This window comes from Zea mays, chromosome 5, assembly GCF_902167145.1.
Source record: "Zea mays cultivar B73 chromosome 5, Zm-B73-REFERENCE-NAM-5.0, whole genome shotgun sequence".
NCBI classification, from domain to species: Eukaryota; Viridiplantae; Streptophyta; class Magnoliopsida; order Poales; family Poaceae; genus Zea; species Zea mays.
Window position 1 is genome coordinate 89,080,506 of NC_050100.1, and position 22,849 is coordinate 89,103,354.

Genomic DNA, 22,849 nt, shown 5'->3' on the forward strand with positions numbered 1-22,849 from the left:
GTACTGGTCCTTGGTCAACGACATGGTTCGGGCTTGTTGCTTGGTCACCTTCTCCCCAAGGACGGAGCTATGGTAGCTGATGATGGCTGGATTCGTGCCTCATAGTGCATGTCCACGATGAGCTTCTTACAGCTCGTGGTGGCCACCACATCCGTCCTAGCCTCGTATCCAGCCTCGCATCTGAAGAAATCATGTATACAAAAATGATGATCCATACATTGTTTCAAGAATGTGCAACGAATGCGACATATTTTACATTATATTAAGACTTACCCACAGCTCTTGCTTCACCCGCTCCGCCTTGTTATTGAATTCCCGTCCGTCCCGGTCTACTGCATCGGGGCGATGGCGTAGTGGTCAAAGGTGTAGGCTGGGCCCGTCACTCCGGCGTACTCAACCAGTCTAGGGAAGTGTTCCCTACACAGCAGGCCGAGGATGCCATTAGGGTTGCGATGATGACCCCCAGCATTCTCCACAACCGTCCAAGACCTGTCCAAGTGATAAATAGAAAGTATTAGTTTATATTATGATTTTGAACACATAATATGAACAAGAATGAAGAATATAAAGTTACATGCCTTTCCACATCCGGTCGAATCAGCGTCCGCCTGTCCCAAAGAATGGGACGCTGAGGGAGACTCGTGGGACCTCGCAGGTAGACGCTCCTTGAACCTGAGGCGCTAGAACCTAAGGCGTCCTGCTGCGCGTCGTCGCCATCCTGCTGCTGGTCGTCGTCATCCTGTTGCACCGTCTGGTGCTAGACAAGGTCGTCCTGCTGCGCCGCCTGTTGTGCCTCATCCTGCTCTGCCTCGTCCGCCATCCTGCTCCTCCTCCCCCTCCTCCTCCTTGGCCAACCGCCTACCATCTTTTTCCAACAACCTGCAATTAAGAGTAAACAAATAAGCACATATAAAAAGATGTATTTAAAAACTGGTGCGAAAGAAAAAAACCTATAGCATTACATCGATTAAAAATAATCTTCATATTTGTCGGGGTTAGCCGGATCATAACTCTCATCATAACTATCACTGGAGTAAGAGGTTTGGAACCATAAAAATTGAGTTCATATATTTCTTCAATTCGTCCAAAATAATCGACATCGTCAAGGCTGGGCGTAAAGACTCCAGAACACGTTGTTTTCCGATTAGGACGACTTTGGTCGTAGTTTGTTATGCAAAAATGGTATCCATTGACGTCATACCTAGAATATTTCTTGACCCTATAAGCAAAGCCATTGGCTACTTGTCTCAACTCGGCACTCATAGACGGGTCTCTTTGGCCCTGCAAGTATTCGCAAGTTAAAAGACGCTAAATTGAGTTCATAGATGGATCTCTTTGACAAACTAATCACGTACCTTACATTTGAACCAGGAAATGAAATCGGGCAATCCATTTCTCACACCCTTTCTAAGAAGAGTGTCATATTCCTGTGGAGTTGGGTCCCTTGATCGACGCTAGAATTCATGAAGAAATTGTTCCATGTATGGCGTCACCTCTTCAAGGTTGGTCAATACATATAGCATGATATGCCGCCACCCTTCATGTGACAGGGTCTTGGTGGTCGAGCCACATGCACTTCCGAGTTGGCCTCGAAATATGCTGAGGTTCGATTCATTGCTGCCATCATTGTAACGAGGGGGTGGATTATGCACTCTCGGTAGTTTGTCACCATAGTAGGTTGTTGTGAAGTTTGACACCTCCTCTACAATGTATGCCTCTGCAATGGAAGCCTCGATTTTGCATTTATTTCTACATTTCTTTCGAATAGTCTTTAGACATCTCTCGATTAGATAGCACCAACGTCCCTGCACGCCCCCCCCCCCATTCGTGCCTCATAGGGGAGATGAAAAATCAATGTTGCATTGGATTGAAGAAGCCGGGTGGAAATGTCTTCTCAAGCTTACACAGTAACACGGGTTCCAATCTTTCCAAGTCTGCAACCACGGTCCGAGATAACTCTTTTGCACAAAGCTGACGGAAGAAATAGCTCAACTCTAAAAGCGCTAGCCAGACATGCTCAAGGACATAGCCTCGAGTCATCGCAGGAAGAATCCGTTCAATCCATATGTGAAAGTCATGACTCTTCATCCCTAATACTCGCAGAGTAGATAAGTTCACCCCCCTACTCAGGTTAGTTGCATACCCATCAGGGAACATCAACATCTTGATCCACTGAAGTACTTCCTTCCTCTGGGCCCTGCTTAGGACGAAATCAGCCTTAGGCCCTCTCCATGTCTTTCCAGCACTTGGCGGCTTCATCTCTTGGTCTGGTCTATCACATAACGCTGCCAGATCCACTCTTGCCTTTACGTTATCCTTTGACTTATCAGGAATGTCCATAATTGTTGCCCAAAGTACCTCGGCAACATTTTTTTAGTGTGCATCACGTCAATGTTGTGTGGAAGGAGTATGTCGTCATAATAGGGGAGTCGAGTCAACCCCGACTTATGTGTCCACATGCTGCTCACCATATCCCACAAAACCACCTTCTGTATTGGACACAAGCCCATCTATCTGTTGACGAATTTTGGCAACAGTCATCGTTGCAGGTGGGCGGTCTGTCACTATGACACCTTTCGTAAAGTTCTTGATGTCTAGGCGGAATGGATGGTAAGGAGGGAGAAATTGTCAATGTTTATAGAAGGACGTTTGCCACCCTTTTTCAACTAAATGAACCTAAGAGCTTCCTTGCAAATCGGGCATGGGAACTTACCGTGAACATACTAGGCGCAGAATAGCCCATACGCTGATAAGTCATGCATGGAGTACTGGTACTAAACATGCATTTTAAAGTTTGTCTTCGTAGCTCGGTCATACGTCCATACCCCTTCCTCCCAAGCACGTACCAATTCATCGATAAAAGGCTCCATGTACACGCCCATTTTATTCCCCGGGTGTCTGGGAATTATCAACGACACAAATATATTATGCCTTTGAAAGCACAAACCGGGGGGAGATTGATTGGGATAACAAACACGGGCCAACATGTGTACGGGGCAGCGCTCATTCCATAGGGATTGAACCCATCTGTGGCCAGCGCAACACGTACATTATGAGCCTCTTCGACTTTCTCACTGTGAATGGCATCAAAGTGTTTCCATGCTTCACCATCGGATGTGTGCACCATCTTGTCAGGATTGTATCGTTTTCCATTTTTGTGCCATGTAATCTGTTTTGTGGATTTCTCGGTCATGTATAAATGCTGGATCCTCGGTATGAACAGAAGGTGTCGTAGGATTGTCAAGGGGATGTCAAGCTGCCTAATCTGTCCATCACCAGAGTCTACCTCCATAAACCTAGACGATTTACACTTTGGACAATACTTTGCCTCCACATATTCTTTCCTAAATAGCACACAACCCTTCATACAAGAATGTATCTGCTCATATGTCATCTTGAGTGCACGAAGAAGTTTTTGTGCCTCGTACATGCTCTTTGGCAGAACGTGATCCTCCGAAAGCAGGCTCTCAATAACCGTCAACAAGCCATCGAATGCGTCTCGACTCATGATGTACTGCGACTTGAATGCCATTACACGCCCAATGGCATCCATTTGAGAAACTTTTGTCTGGCCGTGAAGGGGCTTCTGTGCCGCGTCAAACATGTCGTAGAACGCCTTTGCAGTCGGCTCTGGCTCGTCATCCATACATCCTCCGGAGTACTGTGCCTCGTGATAGTCGTTCAACATATCCGCTACCCCCGCATCGGCATCATAATCCTCGACGCGTTGTCTCAACACCTCCTCTCTCGTACGATGCGCTTCACCATGAAAGATCCACCGAGTATAGCCCGACATAAATCCATTCTTTCAAATATGTTCTACCATGGCCTTCTTTGATTTTCTTTTCTAGTTGACACATTTGTTGCACAGGCATGGGAATAGACTCGCTCCTTTAGCAGCTTCGCCATATGCCCGTTCCACAAAATCATCGGTCTTTCTAATCCATTCAAGGGTGACATCGTTCCTTCCTCTACGGCCCGTGTACATCCCCTCACGGTCCTCCATCCTCTAACAGAAGCCTATCAATAGAAAATTTTGGCAGCACTTCCTCTGCACGGGGAGGTTTCTAAAACCTGCAAATACAAGTATCAGCACGATGGCCGACACAAAGATATACAAATGACACGATGGTCGCGAATCACATCTAATCGACATCCAATCATCATTACCATTATATTTTACTAAACATATCCACCATCACATTATATGATTTTATTCACCGTAATGGTAACTATAGCAAATTTAGAGAACATGACTTATACTATACTTATGGGTAAATACTTCAATCATAAAATAAAACTTATCGAGGTCGGGGGCAGCGGTGGTGGCGGCCAGGGTCGGTGGCTGTGGCCAGGGTCGGCGGGGCTCGGGCATGGTCGGTGGCGCGGGGCGCGGCGGGTGGTGCGGGGGCAGGCAATTGGCGCGCCAGGTAGGGGTCTGCTGCGTGTTGATGAACAGCTTCCCGTCAAGCTCCAGATGGGTAGTCTCCAGCAACCTCTCCAGCCCGGGATGCTGCTCCGTTTCAGGAGTCTCGAGTTCATGTCCCTCGACAGCAGCTACAACATGGTACTCCTTCCTCCGCCGCGCGACAACGACAATGGCGGCCGTCAGCCACCCGCCGGCGGCGGAATCGACGATGTCTTCCCCGCGTGGCGGAAGAGCAACATCCGAGTCTGTCCCGTCACCTTCCCCGCCGACGGAGGAGGAGGCGGGGCAACCATGGCCAAGCAGAAGGCGGCACCTCGTTGGCTGTCGAGCGAGTCGACGACGCCGGAGCCCTAGCGGGGGACACGTCGGGCGTTGACCTCGCGTCTGAGACGAAGACGGGCGTCGTTTCCCCGCAACACGCCAACCCCAAGTGGAAGGATGACGCCAGCACGCTCGCGAAGGACTTGCTGGGTGTTAGCCTCGTACCTGAGATAATGGTGTAGTCCATCCCCGACGCGACTTCGTTACCATCCGTCAATCAAGAGGTACTGTCCGTTTTCCATCCTATGCCTTTTAGATTCAGCTTCGACCCACCAAGCGATCCCGCTTCGGTGGATGCTTTCATAAAGGCATATCCTAACCTTCCGGGGTACCATATGTGGTCAACCTGGGACCGACAAGCGGCCGTCTCGACCTACGGGCCCCCAGGTTCCGAGGAAGATGACGAACCCGACTCTGGTTGGGATTTCTCTAGGCTCGATAACCCTAGTGCCATGCGAGACTTCATGGCCGCATGTGACTACTGCCTCTCTGATTGCTCCGATGGTGGCCACAGCCTTGACGACGAGGACTGTGGCACAAGTCGCGAATGTTTCCACGTCGATCTAGGGGGTCTCGACGAAGGCAACCACCTTGGTATGCTAGAGGACGGTGATCCCGCTAGGCCTGCGCCTCGCGTTGACATCCTTCGGGAGCTAGCTATGGTCCCAGTCCCCGCGGGGGGTCAGGATGCATAGCTCGAGCAAATCCGCGAGATGCAAGCCAGGCTCGATGAGGAAGCAGGACAACTTGTTCAGCTCCGGCAGAACATCGAGCAGGAGAGGGCAGGCCGAGCACCAGCCGGAGAAGCACGTCATCTGGCCCAGGACATCCAGCACCGCATCGCCGACGATGCCAGGGCAAGGCTGCCCCCGACTTCCAGTGGGGTCGGCCAGAACCTGGCTGCAGCAGCAATACTACTCCGAGCAATGCCGGAGCCATCCACCACCGAGGGGCGGCGTATCCAGGGAGAACTCAAGAATCTCCTGGAGGATGCCGCGGTCTGACGAGCCGAAAGCTCTGCCTCCCGAAGGCAGGGGTACCCCCCGGAGCATCGCGCCACGACTTCCCGATTCATGCGGGAAGCCTCGGTCCACACCGGGCGCACGCGGGACACAGCGCCTGCGGCCCCGGGTCGCCTCTGCAATGAGCACCACCGTCGCGACTGTCGAGCCCACCTCGACGAGAAGGTGCGCCGAGGCTACCACCCCAGGCGTGGGGGACGCTACGACAGCGGGGAGGATCGGAGCCCTTCGCCCGAACCACCCGGTCCGCAGGCTTTCAGCCAGGCCATACGACGGGCGCCGTTCCTGACCCGGTTCCGAACCCCGACTACCATCACCAAGTAGTCGGGGGAGACATGGCCGAAACTGTGGCTCGCGGACTACCGGCTGGCCTGCCAGCTGGGTGGAACGGACAATGACAACCACATCATCCGCAACCTCCCCCTGTTCCTCTCCGACGCCGCCCAAGCCTGGCTGGAGCATCTGCCCCCTACGCAGATCTCCAACTGGGACGACCTGGTCAAAGCCTTCGCCGGCAACTTCCAAGGCACATACGTGTGCCCTGGGAACTCCTAGGATCTCCGAAGCTGCCGCCAGCAGCCGGGAGAATCCCTGCGGGACTACATCCGGCGATTTTCGAAGCAGCGCACCGAGCTGCCCAACATCACCGACTCAGATGTCATCGGCGCGTTCCTCGCTGGCACCACTTGCCGCGACCTGGTGAGCAAGCTGGGTCGCAAGACTCCCACCAGGGCGAGCGAGCTGATGGACATCGCCACCAAGTTCGCCTCTGGTCAGGAGGCGGTCGAGGCCATCTTCTGGAAGGACAAGCAGCCTCAGGGGCGCCAGCAGGAAGACGTCCCCGAGGCGTCCGCTCAGCGCGGCGCGAAGAAGAAGGGCAAGAAGAAGTCGCAAGCGAAACGCGGCGCCACCGACGCAGACCTTGTCACCGCCGCCGAGCACAGGAACCCTCGAAAGCCTCCCAGAGGCGCCAACCTGTTCGACAAGATGCTTAAGGAGTCGTGCCCCTATCATCAGGGTCCCGTCAAGTACACCCTTGAGGAGTGTGTCATGCTTCGGCGCTACTTCCACAAGGCCGGGGCCCCGGCGGAAGGTGGCAGAGCCCACAACAACGACAAGAAGGAGGGCCACAAGGCAGAGGAGTTCCCCGAGGTCCACGACTGCTTCATGATCTACGGTGGGCAAGTGGCGAACGCCTCGGCTCGGCAACGCAAGCAAGAGCGCCAGGAGGTCTGCTCGGTGAAGGTGGCGGCGCCAGTCTACCTAGACTGGTCCGACAAGCCCATCACCTTCGACCAAGGCGACCACCCCGACCGCGTGTCGAGCCTGGGGAAGTACCCGCTCGTTGTCGATCCCGTCATCGGCAACGTCAGGCTTACCAAGGTCCTCATGGATGGAGACAGTAGCCTCAACATCATCTACGCCGAGACCCTCGGGCTCTTGCAGATCGATCTGTCCACGATCCGGGCCGGTGCAGCGCCCTTTCACGGGATCATCCCTGGGAAGCGCGTCCAACCCCTTGGGCAACTCGATCTGCCTGTCTGCTTCGAGACTCCCTCCAACTTTCGAAAGGAAACCCTCATGTTCGAGGTGGTCGGGTTCCGAGGAACCTACCACGCAGTGCTGGGGAGACCATGCTATGCCAAGTTCATGGCCGTCCCCAACTACACCTACCTCAAGCTCAAGATGCTGGGCCCCAACGGGGTCATCATCGTCGGATCCACGTACCGACACGCGTACGAATGCGACGTGGAGTGCGTGGAGTACGCTGAGGCCCTCGCCGAATCCGAGGCCCTCATCGCCGACCTGGAGAGCCTCTCCAAGGAGGTGCCAGATGCGAAGCGCCACGCCGGCAACTTCGAGCCAGCAGAGGCGGTTAAGTCCGTCCCTCTCGACCCCAGCAACGACGCCTCCAGGCAAGTCCAGATTGGCTCCAAGCTCGACCCCAAATGGGAAGTCGTGCTCGTCGACTTTCTCCGCGCGAACGCCGAGGTTTTTGCGTGGAGTCCCTCGGACATGCCTGGCATACCGAGGGATGTCGCCGAGCACTCGCTGGATATCCAAGCTGGAGCCCGACCCGTGAAGCAGCCTCTGCGCCGATTCGACGAATAAAAGCGCAGAACCATAGGTGAGGAGATCCACAAGCTGATGGCTGCAGGGTTCATCAAAGAGGTATTCCATCCCGAATGGCTAGCCAACCCTGTGCTTGTGAAAAAGAAAGGTGGGAAATGGCGGATGTGTGTAGACTACACTGGTCTAAACAAAACATGTCTGAAGGTTCCCTACCCTCTGCCTCGCATCGATCTAATCGTGGATTCCACTGCTGGGTGTGAAACCCTGTCATTCCTTGATGCCTACTCAGGGTATCACCAAATCAGGATGAAAGAGTCCGACCAGCTCGCGACTTCTTTCATCACACCCTTTGGCATGTACTGCTATATTACTATGCCATTCGGTTTAAGATATGCAGGCGCGACATACCAAAGGTGCATGAACCACGTGTTCGGAGAGCACATTGGCCGAACAGTCGAGGCTTACGTCGATGACATCGTAGTCAAGACGAGGAAAGCCTCCGACCTCCTCTCTGACCTTGAAACAACATTCAAGTGTCAGAGGGCGAAGGGCGTAAAACTCAATCCCGAGAAGTGTGTCTTCGGAGTCCCCCGAGGCATGCTCCTGGGGCTCATCGTCTCCGAGCGGGGCATCGAGGCCAAACCGGAGAAAATCGCGGCCATCACCAACATGGGGCTTATCAAGGACTTGAAAGGAGTACAAAGGGTCATGGGATGCCTTGCGGCTCTGAGCCGCTTCATCTCGCGCCTCGGTGAAAGAGGCCTACCCCTGTACCGCCTCTTAAGGAAGACCGAGCGCTTCACTTGGACCCCGAGGCCGAGGAAGCCCTCGGGAACTTAAAGGTGCTCCTTACAAGCGCGCCCATCCTGGTGCCCCCCGCTGCCGGAGAAGCCCTCTTGATCTACATAGCCGCAACCACTCAGGTGGTCAGCGTCGCGGTCATAGTCGAGAGACGAGAAGAAGGGCATGCATTGCTCGTCCAGAGGCCAGTCTACTTCATCAGTGAGGTGCTGTCCGGGACCAAAATCCGCTACCCGCAAATTCAGAAGCTACTGTACGCGGTAATTCTGACGCGACGAAAGTTGCGACACTACTTTGAGTCTCATCCGATGACTGTGGTGTCATCCTTCCCCCTGGGGGAGATCATCCAGTGCCGAGAGGCCTCGGGTAGGATTGCAAAGTGGGCGGTGGAGATCATGGGCGAGACAATCTCATTCGCCCCACGGAAGGCCATCAAGTCCCAAGTCTTGGCGGACTTCGTGGCTGAATGAGTCGACACCCAGCTTCCAGCAGCTCCGATCCAACTAGAACTCTGGACCATGTTTTTCGACGGGTCGCTGATAAAAACAGGAGTGGACGCGGGCCTGCTCTTCATCTCACCCCTCGGGAAGCACCTCCACTACGTGTTGCGCCTCCATTTCCCGGCGTCCAACAACGTGGCCGAGTACGAGGCTCTGGTTAATGGGTTGCGCATCGCCATCGAGCTAGGGGTTCGGCGCCTCGACGCTCATGGCGACTCACAGCTTGTCATCTACTAAGTCATGAAGAACTCACACTGCCGCGACCCGAAGATGGAAGCCTACTGCGACGAGGTTAGGTGCCTGGAAGACAAGTTCTACGGGCTCGAGCTCAACCACGTCGCCCGACGATACAACGAGACTGCGGACGAGCTGGCTAAAATAGCCTCGGGGCGGACCACGGTTCCCCCGGACATCTTCTCCCGAGACCTACATCAACCCTCTATCAAGACCAACGACACGCCCGAACCCGAGGAGGCCTCGGCCCAGCCCAAGGCACCCTCGGCCGCCAAGGGTGAGGCACTGCGCATCGAGGAAGAGCGGAATGGGGTCTCGCCTAATCGAAACTGGCAGACCCCGTACCTGCAATATCTCCACCGAGGAGGCCTACCCCTCGACAGAGCCGAAGCTCGACGACTGGCGCGGCGCGCCAAGTCATTCGTCTTGCTAGGTGACGGAAAGGAGCTCTACCATCGTAGCCCCTCAGGCATCCTCCAGCGATGCATATCCATCACCGAAGGTCAGGAGCTATTGCAAGAAATACACTCGGGGGCTTGCGGTCATCACGCAGCACCTCGAGTCCTCGTTGGAAACGCCTTCCGACAAGGTTTCTACTGGCCAACTGCGGTGGCCTACGCCACTAGGATTGTACGCACCTGCCAAGGGTGTCAATTCTACGCAATGCAGACGCACCTGCCCGCTCAGGCCCTGCAAACAATACCCATCACCTGGCTGTTTGCTGTGTGGGGTCTGGACCTCGTCAGTCCCTTGCAGAAGGCACCCGGGGGCTTCACACACCTGCTGGTCGCTATCGACAAATTCTCCAAGTGGATTGAGGTCCGACCCCTAAACAGCATCTGGTCTGAACAGGCAGTGGCGTTTTTCACCAACATCATCCATCGCTTTGGGGTCCCAAACTCCATCATCACCGACAATGGCACCCAGTTCACTGGCAGGAAGTTCCTGGACTTCGGCGAGGACCACCACATCCGGGTGGACTGGGCCGCCGTAGCTCACCCCATGACGAATGGGCAGGTAGAGCGTGCCAACGGCATGATTCTACAGGGACTCAAGCCGAGGATCTACAACGACCTCAACAAGTTCGGCAGGCGATGGATGAAGGAACTCCCCTCGGTGGTCTGGAGTCTGAGGATGATGCCAAGCCGAGCCACGGGCTTCACGCCGTTCTTTCTAGTCTATGGGGCCGAGGCTATCTTGCTCATAGACTTAGAATACGATTCCCCGAGGACAAGGGCGTACGACGACCGAAGCAACCAGGCCAGCCGAGAAGACTCACTGGACCAGCTGGAAGAGGCTTGGGACATGGCCTTACTACACTCAGCGTGGTATCAGCAGTCCCTGCGACGCTACCATGCCCGAGGGGTTCGGTCCCGAGACCTCCAGGTGGGCGACTTGGTGCTTCGACTACGACAAAACGCCCGAGGGCGCCACAAGCTCACGCCTCCCTGGGAAGGGCCATTCATCATCGCCAAGATTTTGAAGCCCGGAACATACAAGCTGGCCAACAGTCAAGGCGAGGTCTACAGCAACGCTTGGAACATCCGACAGCTACATCGCTTTTACCCTTAAGATGTTTTCAAGTCGTTCATATACCTCGTTTACATACACAAATAAAGTCTAACCATCCAGGAAGGGTCAGCCTTGCCGCGGCAAAGCCCAACCCTCCCTTGGGGGCTAGAAGGGGGGAACCCCCTCTGCGTCAAAATTTTCCTCGGAAAAAGTCTTTCTGCCAAAACATCTTTCGCGCTCTTCGACTACTTCGATGGCAGGATCCTGAAAACGACGAAGTACACGTAAGCGGCAAGGCTGACCGAGCCGAGGGACTCCTACGCCTCCGGGATACGGATACCTCACTCATCACCTTTTGCGATAAGTAACTCACGCTCGGATAAGTGATTCCGCTGACCGAACAGGTCTTAACGCTCGAAAACTTTTCTACCGAAACAATTTTTCGTGCCTTCTCGACTATATCGATAACAGAATCCTGCGGACGAGCAAGAGTACACGTAAGCGGCGAAGGTCGTCTGAGCCGAGGGACTCCTACGCCTCCGGGATACGGATACCTCACTCATCACCTTCCGTGATAAGTAACTCTCGCTCGGACAAACGATTCTACTACCGACAAACAAGTCCTGATACTCGAAACAAGAGGAAAAGAAACGTAGCTCTACAACACGACGATGATATGTTTGGGCCTCAGCGGCCGCAAAAAAACATACACACACTATAGACAAACTGATCCTGCAGGTTCAGACATCAATAGGGGGAGCAGCAGCACCCTCGGCATCGACTCCACCTTCGGCGGAATCCGACCCGGCCTCGGACGGCAACACGATCGGAGGATCTCCACCTCGAAGGAAGATGTCAGCACCGCGCCTGGGCCATCGCCGCCAGGGTCTCCTCCAGGAACCCGGTCCGAGCAGACGACTTGGTCAGCCGCTCCGCAGCCTCAGCCAGCTGACCCCCAAGGACATCAGCCCAGCTCATGGCCTCGGCAGCCCGACTCCAGGGTTGGTCCCGCCAATGGACGACCTGGCCAGTTTCTAGCCACCGCTGCTACGCCTCCTCGGCCTGGGAAGCCCCCCGCTCCTGGGCCAATGAAGCTTCTTTCCGAGCCAACTCCGCCTCTGTCCATGCTGACACCGCTGCCTCCGGCTCCGGCTCATCGTAGAGCAGCCGAGGGTTCTTTAACTGAGCAAGCGAAGCCTTGAGTGGCAAGGCCGACCGAGCCGAGGGACTCCTACGCCTCCGGGATACGGATACCTCACTCGTCACCTTCCGCGCAGGGCAACTCACACTTGGTTAAGCGGTTCAGCTAGCCGACAGGCGAGACCTGGTGCTCGAAAGGAGGAAGAAACACGGCTTTACGCCCAAGTACACAGATGTTCAGGCCCCGACAGCCGCAATGAACAGACACCGGCACTCAAGATGCCATTACAGACAGAACTCCGGTTCCACTCCCGCGGGTATGAACAACCTCCACATCGGAGGGCCTGCGGGACGACAACTTCCAGGTGGCTCGCCGTCGCCCACTCCTGCAGCAGCGATAACGACCTCCGCTCCGGGCGGCCAAACAGCAGCAGCGATGACCTCAGGGCAGACGCTGCTGCGACAAGGCCCACGCCCACGTCCCCACTCGAGGGGCGAGGACAAGCTATCAAAGCCAAAGAGCCGGAGGCCCAAAGCGCAGATGGCGCCGACGATCTCGTCGGCGACGAGGCCTTCTCCAGCTGCCACCACCTCAGCACCGACGGTGGCATCCACCTGCCCACCAACACCGCACTAGCGGGCGCCGGCCACCCCAAAGCGCACCGGCAGGTCCTCACTCCCGTCCTCGCCATGAAAACGAGAATGGGACCGTCCCAGAACATGAGTACCGCCCTCGCGGCGTACGTCGTGTTGTGAGACCCCCGGTGCGGCTGGCCACCGTCACCCGGACAGAGGACAGAATGCTGCACCCTGGCTGGGCAGTAGCAGTTCGCCTTCCCAGGCATGGCTGGAGGACACCTCCTCCGCAGAGCTGGAGGATGGTTTCCACCCCCAGAAGCCGGAGGAAGAAGCGAGACACCAGCCCACGCGAAGGCAGGCCCCGACTCGCCTTGCCCTCCTCCCCAACAAGGATGATGAAGATCCTTGAAGCTGAGGGCGAGGCAGAGGCCGCAGCCCGGCTTGCTTCTCCCCACCATCGAAATGGTGGTCACCGTCTTGGGTGACCATTGGTGAGGAGATGCAGCCGGGCTGCCTGAAGAAAATCCTTGAAGCCGAGCGACGGCAGAAAGGTGCCAACCTCCACGAGGTTGCGCTCCTCCCACAACAAGACGAAGGCAACACGGGCGCTCCCCATCCAGGGGCTCGGAAGGCGGAAGGGCGTGATACATGAGGAGAGTACGAAGGCGTGGCTACCACCCAGGGGGCCGATCCCTTTTTAAAGGCGACTCTCCTCACTTGCGTCCTCAGGCGTCATAGACTAAGTCTTCACCAACGCGCTCCAAGGTCCTCCCCCTACGACACGGGAGGCTGGGTCCCACACGACATGCAAGCTGGCCTGGGATAGAAGAAGCTGAACCGCCGCGCGCGGAGCGTGTAACTGCCCGGCGGTTACAAGCACTCCTCCACTTTTGCCCAAACCAGCGGGTGAAAGGGTGGACCGCCATGCAAGCGGCATGCAACTGCACCACAGGGATGCACCCTTTCGACTCCGACGCATCCAACACAGCGGCCCAGGCCCACACGTCATGTAACTGGCGCGCCGGTTACTACGTGTGAAAAACTGCACCGCCACTTGCGCCAGTGCCGCGCCTCCTCGACTGCGGAACCGGTGCCGCGACTCTAGGCAACCCTGCGCATAGCCCAACAGTGCCAACCAGGCGCATCGGTCATGGGTCAGTCAGCCGCGGGAGAAGGCGCGACGGTCGATATGGCCAAAAGTGGGCCGTCAGTAATGGCGGCGGCAGGCGGGCAGAAGCAGCAGTCAAATCGTCTGCAGGCTCACGTCCCCTCCTGGAGCAGCAGGAGAGCCCTCTCCCACGGCGTGAAGACGACGCGCCCGTGTTCCGTTCCTCGAACGGCTCGCGCAACGGCTGCCCCGCGAACCACTCGTCCCGTCGCATTAACTCCGCGGCAGGGCAGGCGACACCTTTGGCAGGCGAAGCGGGTGACGCTTCACCTCCGCCATGATGACCGCGTCAAAAAAGGTGTGCCACGTCGTTCGAATTCGTATCCTTTTCCTCTTCCCCTTTCTCTCTCTTGCTATAGGGACCGGGAAAGGGGATACTCCGAAAGGGATCCTTCTCTGCGAAGGAAGCGGGCCCCGAGCCCTCCTACTGATCAGGGGTTCGAAGGCTGGCCCCTCGGAAGGGTTCGACAGCCACCCCAGAGCACTTGGGCTCCGCGCCCACTACTGATCAGAGGTTCGAAGGCTGGCCCCTCGGAAGGGTTCAACAGCCGCCTCAGGCCACTCGGGCTCCGCGCCCACTACTGATCAGGGGTTCGAAGGCTGGCCCCCCGAAGGGTTCAACAGCCGCCTCAGAACATGCAGAGCGAGGGATGACTCTGGGTACGTTCGATACATGGCCGAGGCTCGGGCTACGCTCCCGAGGTACCCTAGGACATTTCCGAGACCAGCAGGAGCGATTCTGTAACGGAATCCCATCTGAGGGAGGCATCGAGCCCTCGGACCCTATCAAATGGGACCGGGTCCGGCAAATCACCTGTAGGTACTTTTGGAGCGCGCCTCTGGGCCACTAGCCGACCCTTATCGAACGGGGCACGGGCGTCCACTCGGATCACCCGTTAGCAACTCACTGGAGACACCATGTTCGGCGCCCTCCGAGGGCAACATGGCGCTCTCCCCCCCTCCTCCTTGCGGAAAGGCGATGAAGGGGCGTATGATAAAAGCTGAGTCAGTCCTTGACCATCCTCTCGCTCTGTGCAGAGGCTCGGGGGCTGCTCTCGCAAACCCGGCTCCGGCCAAACCGTTGACAGCGTCAAACATACCAGCCCGAGAACTCGGAACCTGACCATGCACCCGGGTTACGATCAGATCGCATGAGGGAACAACCAGACCGGCCTAGGCATCACGAAAGGCATTAAGACCTCGAAGGAGTCAAACCACTCCTCCGAGGCCTCGGGGGCTACACCCAGCGGGTGCGCTCGCGCGCACCCACCGGAACGAAATGTAACCGAGAGAGGCCGGTCCCCTTGCGAGTACCAACACTCCCTTTGAGGCTCGGGGGCTACTGTCGGGGACCATAATTAGGGGTACCCCCAGGACTCCTAATCTCGGCTGGTAACCACCATCAGCACAAAGCTGCAAAGGCCTGATGGGCGCAATTCAGGTCAAGGCTCCGTCCACTCAAGGGACACGATCTCGCCTCGCCCGAGCCCAGCCTCGGGCAAGAACAGCAGACCCAGGTGGATTCACGTCTCGCCCAAGGGTCTCCTCAAGCAACGGGCGCACCTTCGACTCGCCCGAGGCCTAGCTCGGGCAGGCTTCGCGGAGAAGCAACCTTGGCCAGATCGCCTCGCCAACCGACCGTATCGCAGGAGCATTCAATGCAAGGATTGTCTGACACCTTATCCTGACGCGCGTTCCTCAGTCGACAGGGCCGAAGTGACCGCAGTCATTTCGCCCCTCCACTGACTGACCTGACAGGAAAACAGCACCGCCTGCCCTGCTCCGACTGCTGTGCCACCCGCCAGGGTGAGGCTGACAGCAGCCAAGTCCAGCCTCAGGCGCCATAGGAAGCTCCGCCTCGCCCAATCCCAGGGCTCGGTCTCCGCCTCGACCTCGGATGACGGTCTCCGCCTCGCCCGACCCTAGGGATCGGACTCAACCTCGACCTCGGAAGACGGTCTCCGCCTAGCCCGACCCCAGGGCTCGGACTCAACCTCGACCTCGGAAGACGGTCTCCGCCTCGCCCGACCCCAAGGCTCGGACAAAGCCTCGACCTCGGAGGAGTCACCGCCTCGCCCGACCTTGGGCTCAGACCGACCACGTTAAAGGGGGGCCCATCATTACCCTACCACTAGCTAGCTCAGGCTACGGGGAACAAGACCGGCGTCCCATCTGGCTCGCCCCGGTAAACAGGTAATGATGGCACCCCGCGTGCTCTCATGACGACGGTGGTTCTCAGCCCCTTACGGAAGCAAGGAGACGTCAGCAAGGACCCGACAGCCCTAACAGCTGTGCTTCTACAGGGCTCAGGCGCTCCTCCGATGGCCACGACATCACATGAACAGGGCACCAACACCTCTCCGACAGCCACGTCGGCATGTACATAGGGCTCTAGCTCCTCTCTGCTAGACACGTTAGCACATTGCTACACCCCCATTGTACACCTGGGCCTTCTCCTTACATCTATAAAAGGAAGGTCCAGGGCCCTCGTACGAGAAGGTGGCCGCGTGGGAGGATGGGCTGACGGACAGTCTCTCTCTCTCTCTCCCTCGCGAACGCTTGTAACCCCCTACTGCAAGCGCATCCGCTCTGGACGCAGGATAACACGAGCCGCGGTTCCCTCTTTTGTTCCCCCTTGTGTTCCATCTCGCGCCGACCCATCTGGGCTGGGACACGCAGCGACAATTTACTCGTCGGTCCAGGGACCCCCCGGGGTCGAAACGCCGACAAATATCTACCAAATTCAAGTGTTACTCTCTCATTTCCTTGTTTCTCTTATCTTTTTCTAAATAATGGAGAGCTAATTTGTTATATATTGGCATAAGCCCAGTGAAGTGAGCCCTAGAGGTGTTTTGGTTGTTTCATTCATGCAATTGCATAGTGTTTCTAAGTGCAAAAGATGTTTAAAACATGTTAATAAACCTTGTAAAAGCTTTCGGTAAATTTTCATATTTTTGGAATATTTTTATATTTTCTGGAAACCAAAATATTTTTATCTGAGGTACTTAAAAACATTTTCAAAAGCTCTAATATATTGTTTGAGTTTATTGGATGCCAAATCATGTCTAAGATTTTTTCTAGAATTTTTGGAGCCTTCGGGATATTTTTCGGACGTTAAATATGGCTTCAACTTTTTTTCTAGAATTATTTTAATCCTAAAAATTGGTTTATTTCAAAATTAAAATATCTTTAAATCCTAGCAATATATATATGACCAACTTCCCCTCGTCCATCCCATTCCAAACGAAATAGTTTTCTCAGACTCATTCCTTATCTCCTAGAATTGCTTGCCGAAGTTTAGGGCGATTCTAACTCCAGCGAGCCATTACTTTTAATTTGTGTGTCGTTGGTAAAATCCAAGGATACCGCTGCATTCGTCTCGTCGAGGGATTCGTCGTGGTGCTTTCGATTCGTCAGTCGGACCTCCGAAACTTCATCAATCGATAAATTTCGCCTTGGCTCTGGCAAGGGTGTTCTTGTCTAGTGAGTTTTCTTCATTGTTATCCATAGAAGTTCTTCGTTTTGTTCTTCGTGTGCGCAGCCCCTTCTCCCTCACTTGACTAGGTGGTCACTACAGTACTCAGGACACCAATGTAATAATCCCACTATCTGAACTCCACTTGGGAGAGAGAGAGAGAAAATCAAGTTGAGAATCTTTAGTGTATGCACTGCTGGTCTATTTTCTAGTCTCAAATTTAGGAGTTCCGAAGAAAAAGGGTATTGGATTTGTCTTTTTCTTTTTCTCTGTATTTACAGCCATCTCCTTTGTGACGAATCGTGGCTTCATTCCAGTAAGAGAACATGGTCATCTTTGAGAAGAGATCCATTCTCCTATTAACTACTCCTCTGATACTAGCATGAAATACATTATTTGCCCAATGCTTGAGTTCCTGGTGTGGTCACTTAAGGTAAGTGACAAGAAGAATATTGTTTCGTTCTTCAGCACCCAGAGACCATCGGATATAAACATCTTATGAGTAGGCTGTAGGCGTTTATTTGATGTCAACTGTTTGCAGCTTCACAACTACACAAAGCATACTATTTTGCTCTCTAGCACTGGCGGAGCACGGCCTAAAAATAAGGTATAACAATGGGCAAGACATATCTTGCATTAAAACAAAAGTTTTGTACAAAAACATCATTAAAATGTACCTTAGATGAAGAATTCCTTGTAGATTATATGCCAAATCAACAATTTAACCAAATATAAGTTGTCAAAGAGAAAGCATAAATTAGCATTAAAATAAAGAGCTAAATTTAATACAAGATATTCAAGTAGAGTTTAGTGACACATGACATACCGATAATTATAATTATTTTAGTTACGTCTAAGAGACTTTTGGCAATTGCATATTTCTATCCTTCTTCTTTTGAAACACCTTTTTAATAGATTCAAGATCAATTCCTTTGAATATATCTCCCTCTCAATATACACCACCATTAAATCATTAAGCCCACCATCGAACATCTTGTTCTGCAACTCGGTTTTAATAATCTTCATGGCCGAAAAAGCTCTTTCAACTGATGTGTTTGCTACCGGTAATAGTATTGCCAACTCAATTAGGCGATAAACCAATGGAAACACTATATGCCTCTTAAGTTCAACCATTTTTATTGCTAGGTTTGCAAGGTCATGACAAACTCTAAACTCCTCAAGTCTTCTTACATGAATAATGAAGGTTGCTAATTGATACTTTATTGCTTTTCGATCCTCAAGAGAAAAATCATCCAAATATATCTCCGTGAGGTGAACAAGCTTATTCACATCAAACTTAGAAAATGTTTCTCTTGGATCAAGGCAAGCAAAGCAAGTAAGCAATTATGTGGATACCTCATTGAAGTGATGATCAAACTTTGTTGTAATAGAGTCTATAGTTGCATAGAAGATATCAACACGGAAGTAATGATCTTGAGTGATATTGTTTTCCCTCCTTTTCTTGATGTACCAAATCTTGGTACACTATCTCCCATATTTGGTATTAGGATATCATTTTTCTGGCAAAATGCTTTGGCTTCTTCAAGTAATGGCTCACAACCTTCACTTCTTAAATCTTGCAAACATGTTTTCACATCAACAACCAAAGACATGGCTTCAACAATATTTTGATCCTTCTTTTGCAATAGAAAAGATAATTCATTTGTATTGAAACCGCGTGTCGTGTGTATAGGTGTACATTCGGGCCGCCCGACCCGGCCCGGCCCAAGCCCGAAAAGGCCCGGCACGTTTAATTTCGGGCCGGCCCGGCCCAGTATTAAATTTGGGTCGTGCCGTGCCGGCCCACGGGCCGACCCCTCGGCCCACGGCCCGGCCCATATTTCACTAAACGTGCCGTGCTTTAAACGGGCGGCCCGAAATAAAAAATGGCCTGAAATGCACATTTGGGCCCAAAATACAAAATCGAGCCCAGAATACATAATTGAGCCCGAAATACACTAAAGCTTAAAATTGGAAACATTCAAACATACAATCAAATATGATCAGCAAACCAACAAAATAGAAGACAAACAATTTTTGACCAAAACAAACTTAATATTATTAGAGCTGTGCAATGGCTGCCTCATTAAAAAACCCTTTGGTCAGAAGGGAAAAAGAGTGCAGCCAGCTCTAGATGCAGTTCAATAGTTCATAAGTTCAAAGTTCATTGTCCAAGTACAGAACAAAAGTAAAATTACATCACAAGAAACATCTAACTACGACCAACGCCAGCTTCGCGTTCTTCATCCAAGTACATATTCTTGTAGTGTTCTTCCATGTCGTTGTTTGCAATGTTGTGCTGCTCCCGACTCTCTCCTAGCTGCCAATCCTTTAAGCAAGTCAAAATCTCCACCATTTCACTTGTTAGAGACCGTCTTCTCTCCTCAATCAACCTGCCAGCAAGACTAAAAACAGACTCGGAACTGATAGTTGAAACAGGAACAGTTAAAACATCCTTAGCCAAAAGAGACAGGATAGGATAATTAGATTTATGCTCATGCCACCAACTTAGAATATCAAATCCATCATCAAAGACAGTGATTGGGTCACTATCTAAGTACATTGCCAACTCAGAAACTTGGGAGCCAAATGATGAACTCGAAACAACATCACTTACCTCACTTACCTCAGGCGATGCATAAATTTTGCCCCAAGCTATTTTCTTCCTGCTAGTACTTGTGGTGTGGGTTGGTCTCCGCAATTTTGCTGCACCAAACTTTATCTCATACTTGGAAAACATGTTAGTCAATTCAGATCTAATGACATTGAAGTAATCAGTAGTAACATATCTAGACAGAACTTGAAGAGCATTACTGAAACCTCTTATCTTGGCTCTAGGTCCAACACAAATGCAAAGGAATACAAAATAGGAATGCTTTTCCAATATTTGAGAAATTTAGATTTCATTGGGACTACAGTGTCTCTTAACATAATGTCATTCTCAAAGTTATTCAAATGTTCAGCAATCTCAATGATATGGTGTAGCATCATAGGAGATGTTGGATAGTAAACACCAGATAGAGCAACAGTACAGTCATAAAACAGTTCAAGAAAGGTAAGAATTTTCTCACCAACTTCCCAATGTGTCTCTGTGAGCAAAGGTTGTGTCATATGCTGCTGGTAGTGTGTTTGGATAAAAACAGAGAACGTGCTCTTGTATGGGATTAGGTGTTTCAACATTAGATAAGTCAAATTCCATCTCACGTCCATATCCAAACCAAACTTTCGAGGCCTAACACCCATTGCAATACAATAACTTTTATATGAAGCAATGCGTTGATTGGAAGAATTCAAAAAAGACACAGCAGTTCTAAAATCCTCAACATAAGGTTTTAAACGTTTGAGTCTAGATTTAACAATAAGGTTAATAATATGGCATGCACATCTTTGATGCAAGAAAAGAGAGCCAACATATCCAGAAAATTGAGGACTAAGTATGTTCATGGCATTTGTATTAGCTGATGCATTGTCCAAAGTGATGGAAAATACCTTATCAGTCAATCCAAAATGAGCAATAATAGTTTTAACACGATCTGCAATATTAGCCCCATTATGTGAAACATCAATCAATCTCATACCAATTACCCTCTTTTCCAAAACCCAATCAGCATTAACATAATGAGCAACCACACTAATATAATCTTCCTTAGCATTTCCAGACCAAATATCAGAAGTAAGAGCAACACATGAAACACTAGACTTCAATACATCTATTAGTGAAGTACGACTTTGATTATAAAACTTTACAAAATCTCTAGTGGTTGTTTGTCTACAAACAACAGTAAACCTAGGATTATGAGCATGTTTTATGTAACGTTCAAATGCAGCAGTGGAACCAATACCTAGAGGAAGATCTAAAGTACATATCAATCGACACAACTCAGTACGAGCAATATCAAGATTATAGTCCCATGAACGAACAGAACCATCAGCATTAAACTGAATTAAAGATTGAGTCTTAGCAGCACGTTGAGCTTTAGATGCACAAGTACTACGATGTCGTTTCAAATGACCAGTACCAGCAGTTGAAGAAGCAGTAAGTTGAGACTTGCAGTAAAGGCATTTGGCGGCATACCTAACCTTCTTACCATTTATGTCCTTGAACAATTGCTCGAAGTCATTCCATACATCGGAAGTGCTCTTGCGACCGCGCTTGTGGCATATAGTATCCGTGCTTGCGGTACTCGCTGTCGTTGTCGCTGTCGACGGCGTCGCAGCTGTACCTGTACCTGTATCTGCATCCAAAGCAATCTCGCGACCAGTGGAACTCAAAGTCAGAGGATCGGCAACGGAAAATGATTGGCTGTTGTTATTGTCGATTCGATTCGAGTTCCCATCCATAGAAATGGTGGCCGACTCGAGTTGGTCGTCGATAGCAGCAGCAGGAGCAGGAACACACGGACGCAAAGGTGGTCGGGGAGGAAGGGAAACTCCCTGTCCTGGAGGTCGGGGAGGAGCAGGGGGCTGCTCCGGCCGTCCCCGCGGCGGTCGGTGGGTCGGGTGGCCATGGAGGTGGCGCCACGGTTGCCGCCTTGCTGGAGTGCTGGAGCTCGTGGGGGCAGGGGCGGCTCCGGTAGCGCTCGCACAGGGGCGGCCGCGGCTTCAGTCACGCTCGGCCGCAGGGACGCAGCGCAGGGCGCAGAGGCGGCCGCGGCTCCGGTTGCGCTCGGCCGCAGGGACGCAGGGCGCAGAGGCGCCTCGGCGGTCGCGTAGTCGCGCTCGCGCAGCGGCGCAGGGGAGGCCGCGGCTCCGGTCGGCGGTCACGCTCGCGCTCGCGTAGGGGAGGTCGCGACTCTGGTCGGCGCCTCGGTGGTCGTGCTCGCGCTCGCGCAGGGGAGGACGCGACTCCGGTGACCGCCTGACCGTGACCGGTCGCGCTCGCGCAGGACGCAGCCGCGCAGGGCTGCTCTTCGACTCCGTCTCCGGTCGCGGTCGCGCTGGAGCTGGCCGCCTTGGAGGCTGAGACGGCGGGCGGATGCCCGGATAGGGATGGGAGTTGCCAGTCGGGATCGGCGGATCGGGACACAGGAGAAAAACGGCGGCCGGGTAGGGACGTAGGGTTTCACTGTTTCAGGTTAATGGAATCTGGAAATCTGGAAATGGGTCGCGCGATAGCGGCGCTTTAGGCCCGGCCGCCCGTGGACACACAGGACTGAGTACAGGAGTGCGCTGCTATGAATTTCGGGCCTTTTCGTGCCAGTAAACGGGCCAATTCGGGTCTGCATGGGCCGGGCTCGTGCCCGCCCGTGGGCCTCGGCGTCGGCCCAAGCACGGCCCGATGCAACGGGCCGGGCCGGCCCGGCCCGAAATAATTTCGTGTCGTGTCATGCTTGGGCCGGGCTTTTTTTCGTGCTTCGTGCCCGCCCATTAGGCCCAGCCCAAATGTACACCTCTAGTCGTGTGCATGCAAGATGGGGTTCTCACTATATGTCACACCCGGGTTTCGGGGACCCGGGCGCGAACATAATCACCAGATGTGATGGGACCAAGTCTCACACATAAGATGAATCATGGTACAGAAACGAATGTTACAACTTTACTATATAATAGGAGTTCTGTACAAAATAAATAAATAATTACATCGTAAGGAGACAA